The sequence below is a fragment of the Oryctolagus cuniculus genome, chromosome 9 (genome assembly GCF_051225735.1).
Source record: "Oryctolagus cuniculus isolate XC-2025 breed Fujian yellow rabbit chromosome 9, ASM5122573v1, whole genome shotgun sequence".
NCBI lineage: Eukaryota > Metazoa > Chordata > Mammalia > Lagomorpha > Leporidae > Oryctolagus > Oryctolagus cuniculus.
In genome coordinates, this window is record NC_142875.1 from 104,887,615 (window position 1) to 104,902,323 (window position 14,709).

The 14,709-nt window shown below is 49.8% G+C and overlaps 1 long non-coding RNA gene across 1 annotated transcript in view; it reads left to right on the plus strand.

The window, feature by feature from the left end:
- LOC138843863 (uncharacterized) overlaps positions 1-10,069 on the plus strand; it is a 34,194-nt gene extending 24,125 nt beyond the window's left edge. The window contains exons 3-4 of the long non-coding RNA XR_011378986.2: positions 8,575-8,658; positions 9,937-10,069. This is a non-coding gene — a long non-coding RNA (uncharacterized LOC138843863). The remainder of the gene's footprint in view (positions 1-8,574; positions 8,659-9,936) is intronic.
- The last annotated feature ends 4,640 nt before the right edge of the window (positions 10,070-14,709 follow it).

Genomic DNA, 14,709 nt, shown 5'->3' on the forward strand with positions numbered 1-14,709 from the left:
TCCAGGGCCCGGGTCATTTTCACTCCTTAAAACCTCCCCTGCTCTCTGTGCTGGGGAGATAAGAGAAAGCAGCTCTGAATCCCGGGTGATGTGGGGAGAATAGCGGGGGATTGGGGGATTCTGGACTTTGCAGCCAATTTTTGCTGTTTCCATTTTTGTTCCTCTCCTTCTAGACACACACACACACACACACATGCACACGCACATACACATCCCCACTCACATACACACACACACACATATCCATGCATGCACACATACACACAAGTACACACATTCAGATACACACACATTCACACACACATATGCACCCCCACTCACATCCACATGCATGCATACACATGCACACACATGTACACACATTCAGATACACACACGTACACACACGCACACACATACACACGTAGACACACACACACACACATTTGGTCATCTAAGAACTACACTTAAAACGGCTAATTTCTTGCCAGTACTAACCCACTGGTGTTCATTGAGGTCCCTACCCACACTTGGAAACCCCCGTATATTTAATCTTTGTGAGCACCGTGACCATTTTCCTCCTCCTTAGGATTTCTCTGTGACCAAGTAGACAGGGGAAGGACAAACGTGCAGAGCGTTCCTATAGACAAGCACCATTTATAATTAGCCGCTTTATCAAAGCATCTAACGATGAGGATGATGATGTCAGTTACACCGTGGTGGTGGTGACGATGATATTCCCAAATTCACTAGAGAAAAATCTAACAGCTTTCACTTGAGTGAAGCTGCATATTGGAAAGAGAATGCATTAGCCATCTGCACCATGCAAATCAACAGCCTTAGGAAATGCATATCCATGCCAAGAAATAAATCTATAAGGAACTCCATATCTTTCAGAGAAGATCCCGAGAGAGCTTGTTAGTGTCTCAAGTTGGCAGGCTGTTCCTCCATCCTATTCGCCTACTGTGATAGTCGTTAGTGCTATTTTCCAAATGTCTCTAGCTCTTTGTCTTTCAGAAAACACAGGGACTGGTGCTCTCTATCTCACTTGTGGCTGGGCAGCACAGGGCAAGGAGATGCAAGCACAAGTGATGTGTGCCACTTCAGAACCAAATTATTTAATCACTAATGGGAAAGCCCCCATAGCATTTTTGCCCAGTCCACAGTGAGCAACATCACTCAAGACAGAGGCTGCTCCATCAATGTGAGGTGCATTCCCCGTAAGTGGACCCCCAGCCAAAGCAATGATGGAGAAACACTCTATGCTGTCCTAAGCCTCTGATATTCAGAGACTGACTTGTGATCATAACGTAATTCAGCCTCTCAAATGGATTTGGACATACTGCTCCGAAGTGAAAAGCAGTAAGAACCAAAAACTTGAAATGTGCGAAGAGACTTTGTTGGAGGCGGTGGCAAAATATTTAAAAATCCATTGCCTGCGATGACTTGGGAGGCAGATAGTGTACCTAGAAACTCGCATATCTAGGAAACAGATTTGAAAAACAGATTGTTAATATTGTATGGTAACTATTACTGGCTGCATCTGACAATGTGATGCAAGATATTGAAGAGCTCAGAAATGAATTGGCCAGATAGCATGCGGAGATGAATCTGACAAGAAAGAGTTCAGAAATGTGGGGATTCCCAGGCTTGGTAGAGACAACTGCTTCTTGTCCCCCAAAAAAGAAGCAAACAAAACATAAAAGACTTTTATGCAAGAAAGGTTGATGCGTATTGTAGCTTGCTTTATGAACCAAACCAAGCATGGGCAGTCTTGTCCACTGCCAACACCTCTGAATAGAATGAGGGGTTCTAGAGTAAATGGTTAATTACGAGGAAAAAAATCAATTGAATTGTGCACCAGCGGCACAGAGATGAGACCTGCAACTTCCTATGGGAAACAGGCTCGTGCAGCCTATTGTCAGTTTCATCTTAGGAACGATCATGGCTCCCACAGACAAAATGCACTTACTCACCTCGTGAAGGAGATGAGCCCAAAGTCCACCCCAGCCTTTGCATCAAGCTGAAATTCTAGGATCTCCAGCTTCTGTGCTAGAGTGACATATTCTAGTCTCTCATCGAGTGTGGTCCTCCTCACTCAGAGACTTAAGAACCAAAAAGACAAGTTATCTTCCCCTCTCCCAAAACGCAGCATGCAATGCTTCATTCGGAATAGGATAACTGCAATAAACCGTAGGTGTGGTTGTTGGCTACTGACACACACCTGGAACAGGTAGGAAGACGCCCCAGAAGATTTTAAGACAGCCCATACTACCAAAGGAACCATGATGTTGACTAAATCATTCATGATCTTCAAGACTCAAACTGTAAGCCCCTATAGTCTAATGGACACAGAGGAGGCTGACAAAGCAGACACTGTGGCATGGTAGGTTAAGCTGCTGCTTGGGACATTGCATCTGGTATCAGAGTGCTTCTTAGACTTCCTGCTAATCTGCACTTCTGATCCAGCTCCCTGCTAATGCTCTTGGGGAAGTAGTGGAAGATGGCCCAAGTACTTAGGTTCCTGAGTCCCACGTGGTAGACCAGGATATCCATGATATAGAAACCAAGCTGGGGGCCAGCGCTGTGGCTTAGCAGGTGACGCCACCGACTGCAGTGAGAACATCCCATGTGGGCACCGGTTCAAGTACCAGCTACTCCACTTCCAATCCAGCTCTCTGCTATGGCCTGGGAAAGCAGTGGAAGATGGCCCAAGCCGTGGGAGACCCAGAGGAAGCTCCTGGCTCCTGGCTTCAGATTGGTGCAGCTCTGGCTATTGCAGCCAATTGGGAAGTGAACCAGCAGATGGAAGACCTCTATCTCTTTCTCTCCACCTCTGCCTCTCTGTAACTCTGCCTTTCAAATAACCAAATAAATCTTTAAAAGAAAAAAAGAAAAAGAAAAGAAAGAAAGAAAGAAAGAAAGAAAGAAAGAAAGAAAGAAAGAAAGAAAGAAAGAAAGAAAGAAAGAAAGAAAGAAGCTCCAGAAGGGGAAAGGAACAAATCTCACCTAATTGCATTATATTCAATATTAACTGATTTACATTTTATTTGAAAGACAGGGACGCAGGGTGAGAGGCACAGAGATCTTCCATTTGCCGGGTTCACTCCCCAGTGCCCAAAACAGTGAGGGCTGGGCCAGGCCAAAGTCAGGAAACCAGAACTTATTCTGGACCTTCCACAGGGGAGGAACAGGGACCCAAGTACTTGCATCATCACCCGCTGCCCCCACAGTCTACATTAACAAGACTCTGGATCAGAGGCAGAGCCAGATTCAAATCAGGCACTGAGATCCGGGATGGGACGTAGCATCCTAGACGGTGAATTAACAGGTCCACCAAATACCTCCTCCTCAACTGCATTGTTTTGCTGATGCCAGAGTCGGAGTTTAAGGCAAGCAGATGACCTTCCCATGGTGTTACAGCCGTGGTAACTAGGATCCAAATCTCTTCATTCCCTGTTCAGAAGGAAGAGTCTGCCCCTTGGGTTATAAACAGCAGACGCCCCCTGGGTTAGAAACAGCAAACCCTCCCAAGGACCATGTACAGGTCAGAGAGAAGCACAAGATTCACATGGATTCCAAGCATGATGAGGACAAATACCCAGTCTAGCACATCTGTTTCCCTGCCCAGCACAGGTGCTTGGTGGGTGATAGTGGGTGAGTTACAGTGAGGGACAGAGGTAGCTAAAGTAACCAAGAAGAGCTGAGAAGATCCGAGAGGAACTGGTGGCCTATGCCGAGAGATCTGAGTTTTCTAAGCATGGCAAGTGAGGTACACAAGACCCAAAGGGTCGTCTGCATCACAGCACTGCCCTTCTCCAGCCACTGCTGGGGTGGAAGCAGATTGTGTGCAGCCGGGCATGTGAACACGAGGGTGCATGTGTAATGGTGTGGAAGGGAGAATCAGACAAGACGCAGGGAAGTCCCATCATTTGCAGGCATCACCCCATTAGTAGGCATGAGGGGAAAGGGTAGCAAAGCCAGCCCAGTAATGGAAGAACAAAGAAGCCAACGACGGGAGCTGGCGTTGGGTACAGAGGGAGAGCTGCAGCTCACCACGCAAGCATCTTATATCCTTTTCTTTAAAAAAAAAAAGATTTATTTATTTACTTGAAAGTCAGAGTTACACAGAGAGAGGAGAAGCAGAGAGAGAGAGAGAGAGAGAGAGAGGTCTTCCTTCTGCTAGTTCACTCCCCAGATGGCTGCAATAGCCAGAGTTGCGCCAATCCAAAGCCAGGAGCCAGGAGCTTCTTCCAGGTCTCCCACGCAGGTTCAGGGACCCAAGTGCTTGGGCCATCTTCTACTGCTTTCCCAGGCAACAGCAGAGAGTTGGATTGGAAGTGGAGCAGCTAGGACTCAAATCAGCGTCCATATAGGATACTGGCACTGCAGGTGGCAGCTTTACCCACTACGCCACAGCGCTGGCCCCACAAGCATCTTGTATCTAGCATCGGTTTGTGTCCCTGTGACTCCTCGGGTAGAGAAACAGCAGCACAGAGTCCTAAAAACACAGCTGGACTTGCTGGGAGAGGGGACGGCGGTGGTCCCTGGGAGTGTGCCTGCTCCGCTTACCATCCAGCTCCCTGCCTGGGGAAGCAGCACATGTGACCCAAGTGCTTGGGCCCCTGCCACTCACGTGGGAGACCTGGATGGAGTTCCAGGCTTCCTGACTTGGGCCTGGCCCCGCCTCAGCTGTTGCGGCCAATTGGGGAGTGAAAAGGCAGATCAAAGATTTCCCTCTGTCTCTCCCCACACACCCACCCCATCACTCCGACTTTGAAATAAAGAAAATAAATCTTTTAAAAGCAGCCATAACAAAAGACAAAGAAAACATCTTCCTACCTCATCCACCACTGGAACGAAGTATAAGTGTTTCTTATTATAATCCTAAAGAGATGCACCTTGAAGCTTTGACATGGTGAAAGAAATTGCAGGTTCAAAGTATATATCTATTGCATAGGTCGTTAGATGTCCCCAGGGTAGAAAAATCTTTTAGTTCTGAAATCAGAGTAAAGCGCTCTCTGGTTCATGGTGGTTAAACACAGCAAGTGATTTGGGATGGAGAAGCCTAAGGCATCAGAACAAAAGTAAAATGACTTTCGGTTTCCTCCAGGGTCAGGATTTGGGAAGGGCTGTAGCTGTGAGAGAGAAGAAATTAGAGAAGGCGCTCTGTTGAGTAGCACGGGTCCCCACATGCGTGGAAGACAAGGTCTCAAAGACGTCAGGAACAAGGCACCGTGTGAGCTGCAGGGCGTAGGAACACTGATCGCCGACGTCCACTTGGAGACGGCTTTCTATTCTGCCCTTGAAATCTCCTTCTCCGTGTGGAGTGTGAAAGGGGGAGGAGAGGACAGGAGGACCCCAGCACAAAGAGGAGACTCCCACGGGATCACGCACTCCCCTTTGGCCTTTGCTGCAAATCAGGAGCCAGGTGGTGGGGTGGGGGAAGCTGCTGGGCTGTTTCCGTCCAGGGCATTCATGTCACCCCTGTAGGCACACTGGGGGCAGGGAGAGGGGGCACCGCTGTCCCCTCGCACAGGGAGTCTCGCTGTGTGCTGCTGGGGCTCTGTGCTGCTGTTTCTGTGCCTGAGGAACCCACGGTGTGAGGTTAACGTGCTGGTTCTCCTGCATCACTGATGTAATGAAATAGCTCGGGCTAAATAATGTAAAACTCCTGGTCTACCGATGGTAACTTCTCTCTTTTTTTAACTACAGCGTCTGATTCACTCAAAGGAACAAATTACATTTTATGGCCTTTGATAAAATATTCAGTCCCTCCTCCTCCTGCTCAGTCGGCAGATCAGGAAGCCTGCAAATGGCCTGGTGTAAACAGGATCTCATTTCCTCCCAGGCACAATTGACAGAGGCCAGGCGGGCTCCTGGCTGCAGTGGGGGTCACGACGCTGGGACCGGCAGAGAGCAAAGCACCCTGGGGTCTGCTCCATGTAGTCCTCAGCCTCCAGGATGGTGGGAAGCTGGGGGCTGGGAGCAGAGGGTGAGCAGGAATCAAGCAGCAGGTCCGTTTCATCCATCTCTCTTTACAGGGAGAGCCCTGCCACCACCCTGTCACAGGACTTCCTTCAATCTGCAGCCTCTGCGCCTACGTTTGAGTGCTGTTTGCAGCCTAGCCTAGGTCCAGGGCTGCAGGGAGGCAGCCAGAGCACAGAGAAGGAGAGGACCTGCCTGTGGAGGCTGGGCCAGGAGGCCGGCCTGCAGGGGAGGCTGTTAGGAGAGAGGGGACTTCTCACGTGCCTGCCCCTTCCTTTCCACCTTCATTGGCCATCCCAGTGCCGAAGGCCTGCGCAGATGCGGCGAGGTGAATAATGACCTTCCTCTGGGGGAGTTTCAGTATGCAGTGGTTCACATCTGGAGCCTGGACCACTCGCGTGGGTATGGGAGGAGCCAGACCTCAGCCCAGCTGGGCCTCTGTTGGACTCTGGGCCATCTCTCTACTTGGGCCTCAGTTTCTTCTCCCACAGAACAAGGGGCTTGCATGAGAGCACAGAGGTCAGACAGAAGCTACAACCCTGGCTCCCCGATGCCCCATCAGAATCTGGATGTGAGCTCCTAGTTCCAGGCTCCCCCCACTTCAGAGGATCTTTGCCCCCGCCCCCCGATTAACAGAAAGAATCACATATCCCCAGAGAGCAACAGCAGCAGCCACTGCCTTAGGAGAGCAGCAGCCCCAGTTCCTGTCTGCTTCTACCACCACACCAGACATCACAGCCCGGGTCCATTCCTGCTGGGTGAGGAGTTTGCTGAATGCACTGCTCCCAGCAGAGCCATAGCTTGATTCTCCGAGGGGACTGGGAGGGGGGCCTGTGCTTCCGGCTGCACCTGCCACAACACAGAGGCACAGAGAGCGGACACAAACAACTCATCATCACCCCATGTTCCCCCCGCCGCCCCCAGCTAACGCATTCCTGCACCATTCTATATCGGGAAGTGTCATTTCTGCGGATCCCATGAAGGATGGCAAGGCTGGAGAATCCTGTGCTCACAGCCAAAATGGGGGAGGGGGTGGAAATCACATAAGAGGATGATTGATCGGTCATCTGAAACTCTCAAAGGGTTCTGCATCTCCCAGGCATACCCAGAGCCTGTTCATCCGAACAGCTTGAGTCCACCCATGCAGGCATTTGATCTTACCCTGGTAGAGGTAAGAATCTGGGAGCCCAGGGCCCCTCACCCTGCATCAACTGCAAAACACAGAGAATTCCCCCCACTTCCCACTTCAGGGGTGACTGTGGAGAAGGCCCCTTCAGGGGGCTGTCTCCCCCCAACCCTGGCCCTTCTTGCTTTCATCGCTGCCTATCTTTTGCCCACGCACACCCTGGAGACTTGAGAGCAATTCTTTCTTTTATCCCACAAACACAGTTGAGAATCCTCTGTGTACTGGTTACTGTGTGCAGTGCTGGGTGTGTACAGTGCAAAACAAGATAGTCCCGGTCCCCGGCCTGCAAGAAGAGTCTGTCTTATGTAGTCTAGATGGTAGCTTCTATATAGTCTATATGATGATCTATATATAGTGTATAGCCTGTATAATAGTGTGTATAACATATGTGTATAAACATGTCCACATAGACATACACCTACACAGACACACATGCATGCTACATCCCCACCTGAGATATGAGGGCACTTACAGAATTAAAAGGTAAATTTATGTTGGTACAAGAAAATTTTTTAAATCTTTATGCTTTTTAAAAAAAAAAAAAAAGACGTATAGTTATTTGAAAGGCAGAGTTAGAAAGAGAGAGAGAGAAAGAGAGAGAGAGAGAGAGGCCTTCATCCTCTGGTTCATTCCCTAAATGGCCAGGACTGGCCAAGCCGAAGCCAGGAGCCTGAAACTCCATCCTGGTCTCCCATGTGGGTGGCAGGAGCTCAAGCACTTGCGCTGTCTTCCGTTGCTCTCCCAGGTGCATTAGCAGGGAGCTGGATCAGAAGTGGAGCAACCAGGACTAGAACTGGCACTCACACAGGATGCCCAAGTCGCAGGCAGTGGCTTAACCTACTGCGCCACAATGCTGGCCCCACAAGAAATTTTGAAATCCATGTAGTTTTTTTTTTAAGACAGATAGAGTTAGATAATGAGAGAGAGAGAGAGAGACAGAGAGAAAGGTCTTCCTTCCGTTGGTTCACCCCCCAAATGGCCGCTACGACCGGTGCTGGGCCGATCCGAAGCCAGGAGCCGGGTAATTCCTCCCAGTCTCCCATGCAGGTGCAGGGCCCAAGCACTTGGGCCATCCTCCACTGCCCTCCTGGGCCACAGCAGAGAGCTGGACTGGAAGAGGAGCAACAGGGACAGAATCCGGCACCCATATGGGATGCCAGCGCCACAGGCAGAGGATCAACCAAGTGAGCCATGGCGCTGGCCCCCATGTAGTTTTTTCACAACACACATTTTCCATGAACTCTTTGAAACCCCGGGGACATGTATAGTGGGAAGACCCCAGCCAGCCCCAGGCTGCTTCAGTGCTCAGTCCTTCAAGTCCTCCCCACGGGGACCGCAGACCTCAGGAAGCAGCCAGCTTCCCTGCCCCGACTCATCTGACCATGAGACTCAATGACACTGGGTGTTGTATGCCTTCTTAGGTAACAATCGACACCTGGAAACTTGGGAGAACTTGATGGCTTCCAGAGAATCGCCCAGCGAAGAAGTCATGGGTTCAAATCCAGGTGGGGAGCTACAATGGTGCCTGTGGGGTAGTGAGCAAGATGTCAGATGGCAGGTTTCAACCTACCCACCTGCTTTCCCGAGTGCACACCTCACCCTCTGCAGCTTCTTTCTGTGCACGAAATGCCCATGCATGCATGAGTACATCCAAGTACACACACACACACACACACGCACACACACACACACACTGGGGCTTTGGGTGACACTGTCACCACCAGAAGGGAGTCCATAAGAAAGAGGATGTGCACTGAGCCCCTCATTTCAGGACAAACCCTCAGCTGAGCGGCCGAGCAAGGGAAGAGCCAGTGGCCTCTGCAATGCCAGCTCTGCAGCGGAGAGCGACCAGACATAAGGTTCCAATTTGAATTCCATTTCCATGAAAGAAACGTCCAGCCTAATCCTCTGGTCCTTCCAAGGCCAGGAAGGGGCCCCGCTCCAGGGAAGTGGCTCACAGCCCCACAGACAGGTTCTAGCTCCCTTGTCAACAGTCGGGGGGTGGGGGTGGGGTAGGGGGGGCAGGCAAGTGGAGGTCTGAGCCAGTGCTGGCCAGGAAAGCTGCATTCCTGATTTGGTCAGCTCAGGAGCAGGCAGAGAAAAAAGCAAAGCCACATTTCGGGGACAAGAACGGGAAGTTGCAATTGTTGACCCCTTGCCTGTAGCCAGACTCCATTCCCCACAGCTGCCTTGGGCGGTGGCAAACCATGTGAGTGTCCTTAAAGCCCCTGACAGACAGACAGGGACTGAGGGAGTGAGGGAGGGGGCTTGTGCCCCCCCAGGGGGAGGGGAGGGTGGAGAGGGGTGGAGCGTGGTACACAGGCCAGAGGCCATGCTGTACTGCTCTGCTCCTCGATGTATCCCCACTGCCTAACTGGGGACTCTGGCGAACCAAAGACACCCAGTGTTTGTTGAATGAATGAGAAAACAACTTCCATGCAACCTGATGCTTCAGAAAGTGGCCTGATTGCTCCCTACCCAGAATCCCCCATGATTTTGTGAGGTCGAGGGGCCACACTGCCTGACCCGGTCCCTTACCCTCTGGTAGAGCTGACACCACCAGGGAATTATGGGAAAGAGCACAAACCACTGTGCTGGGTGCTACTTGCCTGCTGGATCACCTGTAGGTGGGTGTTCCTTAACCTCTCCAAGCCTCATTTTTAAATGAAGCTAAATTCTTTCATCTTCCCAAGTGAGCATGAAGATACCTGGAGTATTTTCCCTAAAGTAGATAATTGATGCTACTCATTCTTTTTTTCTTCGTCTTGGTTTATTTACCACAGCTCCAAGGACCAACCTTCATCATCAAAACCTCTAGCCCACGCCGGTTCTAGTGCCGGCTGCTCCACTTCCGATCCAGCTCTCTGCTGTGGCCTGGGAAAGCAGTAGAAGATGGCCCAAGTCCTTGTGCCCCTGCACCCACGTGGGAGACCTGGAAGAAGCTCCAGGCTCCTGGCTTCGGATCAGCACAGCTCTGGCTATTGCGGCCAACTGGGAAGTGAACCAGCAGATGGAAGACCTCTCTCTCTCTCTCTCTCTCTCTCTCTGCCTCTCCTTCTCTCTCTGTGTAGCTCTGACTTTCAAATAAATAAATAACCCCCCACACACACAAAAAAAAACTTCTAGCCCAGGGGTGGCCATGAAGCCCACCAGCTACCGTGTGCTGTCCCACCTCAGAGCACCTGCACCTGATACCCAGGTCCAGCTCCTGACCCAGCTCCCTGCTCATGCAGACCCTGGGAGGCAGTGCTGACGGTGCAGGTGGCTCTGCCCCTGCCACTCCCAGGGCAGCCCTGGACTGAATTCCCAGCTCCCAGCCGTGGCCCACTCCAGCTCTGCTGTTGCAGGCCTGTCGGGGGAGGGGGGGGAACCAACAGCCAAGAGCTCTGTCTGTCTGTCTGTCCTCTCTCTCTCTCTCTCTGTGTGTGTGTGTGTGTGTGTGTGTGTGTGTATCTGCTTCTCAGATACACTTTGGGAAAAAACCTCTAACCTTCACGCTCCACTCCTCCTCTTCCCTGGTGCCTCCCCTTCTCCACACTGGCGTAGCTGTGTGAGGCTGTGTCGGGGTGCATGTAGGGTGCTGATGAGAAATCGTTTCAAAAGGGCCTTATGGAGAGCTGACAGAGATTTGAAATCGGACAACCTGTTTAAAACCTGTGTCTCCCACTTTGAGCAAGTTATTTAACAAATCTGGGGTTCCGATTCCTCATCTATGCGAGGGGAGTTGTAACAGTCTCTCAGGGGCCTCGTGACACGGCTGACATGTTGAGAGCTGACAGGTTGTGCCCTGCACGTTACCATGGGTGCAAGTGACACTGTGACTGGGACGGTCCTCCATACCCTACGCCTGTACCCCGATGTAGGCTGCTGACTCCCAGATTGTCTGTTTTTTAAGTTCGCTAAGATACTCTGCGGGCTAAAGGTGGGTCTGGACTGCTGTGAGGACTCCACTCACCCCCATGCACAGTAGGAAGGTGCTCCAAAGACACAGCCCGGATCGGATCCCTTTCTCCCCACGTTAGCGCGGCTCTGGAAGCCTCTCCGTCAGTCTCCTGCTGGGCATGGGGGAGCCACAATGCTGGAGTTGACTCCTAACAGCTCCCAAGGGCTGACTGCTCAAGTTCACAGGAATTTTCAGAGCTGGTTGTCAGATTCTGGGTAGTCTGAAATCAGCCACGGAGGGAACATTTACACTTCAGAAATTAGCAAACGCGACACACCAGGATCTTTTACATTTTTCTCCAAAGAGCTGTTTTACTTGCGTAACACCCCCTCCAACCCGCCTGCAGTCTCTTCTCCACCCACAACCAGAGCGACTTTTTAAATTTACTTATTTGTTTACTTGAGATACAGAGAATAAAAGAGAGAGCTCACGTGTACCGGTTCACCCTCTAACTGCCTGCAATGGCCAGGGTCTGGCCAAGACTGAAGCCAGGAACCAGAAACCTGATCCAGGCCTCCCATGTGGGTGGCAGGGCCCAACTTTCTGAGGACAACTCTGTTGCCTCTCAAGTTCTGCGTTGCCAGGGAGTTGTAACTGGGTATCAAACTCAGACAGTCTAATGTGAGACGCGGGCCTCCTGACTGGCGTCTTAGCCACTCTCCCAAATGCCCACCTCCAGAATGAATTTTAAAACCTTAGATCTGGGGCATTTGGTGCAGCTGTCAAGACACCAGTTGAGATGCCCACGTCCCATTTCAGAGCGCCTGGTTTGAGCTTTGGCCCCTCTGCTTCCAATACAGCTTCCTGCTAATGCGACTTTGGGAGGCAGCGGATGACTCAGGCACTTGGGTCCCTGCCACCCATATGGGAGAGCAGGATTGAGTTCTGGGCTCCTGGCTTCAGCTTGGTACAAATCTGGCTGCTGTAGGCATTTGGGGAATGAACAGGTAGATGAAAGCTTGCTCGCTCGCTCTCTCTCTCGCTCTCTCTCTTTCTGCCTATCCAATAAAATGCAAATAAAAATAGAAATTTAAAAGCTGTAGTCATGTACGTCAATTTCCTGCTCCAAAGACTCCAATCCTTTTCCATCACATTAAGTCTAGAATCTGAACTCACAACCTTGGTCCATGTCATCCTACATCATCTGGAGAATGCCTCCTGCTAAGCCCTCATTGGCTAACATTCATCCCCAAGTGCCTCCCGCCAAGCCCTCATTGGCTAATATTCCTCCCCAAGTGCCTCCCGCTAAGCCCTCATTGGCTAACATTCCTCCCCTCCCCTATCCAGCTCCGGCCACACTGGCCTACTTGCAGTTCCTGGATGCAGAAAACTGTCTGCCTTCAGAACGTTTATACTTCTGCTGTCTTAAGCCTGCACTGTTCTTCGTCTCAATGCACCTACATCCTTAATCTTTCCTGTCTCCATGCACTGCGCCTTGTTGGAGAGGCTCTCTCTGACCACTCTATCCAAATTACATGCCCTACCTACCCTTTGCTGCTATTCTGTTCTTTTTCAAAGCACTTATCACCAACAGATGTTGGTGATATACTTGTTCACAGCTTTGTTGCGATGTAATTAGTACACCAAACAATTCACCCACTTAACACTATGCATCACAGAGATTTTTAATATATGTATAGAGTTTTGTAACCATCACTGCAATCATGTCTAGAACATTCCAATCACTTCCAAAAGAAACCCCCTTGACCATGACGCCTAAAGCTCCCCAAAGCCTTCTTCCATCCCTGCCACCTCCAACTAGTCAACACATTCTGTCTACACAGTTGGCCATCCTGGATGTTTCCCAAACAAAAGGACATCAAAATATCTGTAGAAAATAGAGTCAAAAGGCAAGTTTATTTTTGTGCAAAAAAAAAACCATGGAAATGTGTAGTTTTCATAGTACATATTTTCCATGAATTTTTAAAAGTCTCTTTGTAAGTGAAATCACACGATGTATGGTTTTCTTGTGACTGCTTTCTATCACTCAGCAGAAAAATTTCAAGGCTCATTTCTGTTGCAGCATAGATTAATACTTCTTTTCTTCTTGGAGCCAAATTACATCCCATGATGGTATATATCACGTTTTGTTTATCCATTCATCATTTGGAAAGTTGGTTTGTTTCTTCTTGGTGGCTCTCATGAATAGCGCTGCTAGAAGCATTCATGCAGTAGTTTTTGTGTGGGTATGTTTTCAGTTTTCTTGGGTAGATCCCTAGGAGTGTAACTATTGGATCATAAAGTTACCCTCTGTTTACCTTGGGACTTTTTTTAAAGATTTACTTATTCATTTATTTATTTGAAAAATAGAGTTACAGAGACAGAGACAGACAGACAGAGACTCCATCCACTGGTTCACTCCCCAAATGGCTGAAATGGCCAGAGTCTGAAGCCAGAAGCCTGGCACTCCATCCAGGTTTCCCATGTGGGTGCAGAGGCCCAAAGACTTGGGCCATCTTCTATGGCTTTCTTAGGCACATTATCACGGAGGTGGATCACAAATGGAGCAGCTTGGGTTCGAACAGGTGCCTATATGGGATGCTGGCATTTTAGGTGTCAGCTCAACCCATGGTGCCACATCACCTGCCCTCTGTTTAGTTTTTGGAGTTTCCAGATTTTCAGCCAAGTGGCTGCACCACTTTGCTTTCCCACCAGCTAGCTATTCATGAGGGTTCTAATCTCTCTGCATCCTCCTAAACAGTTGTTTTCTTTTTTTCTTAAGATTTATTTACTTCTTTATTTGAGTTACACAGAGAGAGAGGGAGAGGCAGAGAGAGAGAGAGAAAGAGAGAGGCCTTCCATCCACTGGTTCACTCCCCAGTTGGCCGCAATGGCCACAGCTGCGCCAATCCAAAGCCAGGAGCCAGGAGCTTCCGCCAGGTCTCCAATGTGGATGCAGTGGCCCAAGGACTTGGGCCATCTTCTACCACTTTCTCAGGCCACAGCAGAGAGCTGGACTGGAAGAGGAGCAGCCAGGACTTGAACAGGTGCCCATATGGGATGCGGGTGCTGCAGGTGAAGGCTTAACCTACTACACTACAGTGAAGGCCCCTCCATTTTAAAAATCATTGCCATCCTAGTGGCTATGAATGGGATCTCATTGTGGTTTTGATTTGCATTTTCCTGGTGGTTCATGATGAGTATCTTTTCATATGTTTATCGGCCATTGGTTTTAGAGATGTCTATTCAGACATTTCCGCCCATGTTTAACAAACAAGTTGTTTGTGTATTCTAGATACAAGTCTTTTAATCATACCTATGATTGGCAGTGTTTCCTCCAAATTTGTGTGCCGTCTTTTCTTAAATTAATATATTTTGGGTTTTTTAGAGCAATTTTAGATTAACTGAAAAATTGTGAGCTGTCTTTTCACGTTGCAGTGTTGTTACTGTCCCAAGGTTCCTTGACTCACCTGCGATACACATTGACAAGGGGCCCATATTTGACCCAGACAAAGTTTATTGGGGTTTGTGCTTGAGCACAGAGGAGACGGCATGGCGTGAAGAGGCTCCACCGATTGGCTCTCTGAAGGATGCTGAACAGGGGTTTCTATTGGGTTGGGAAGGCGCCGCCCTTTCCTCCTCTGGCTCGTCCTCCTTGGCACACAGTGCTTCA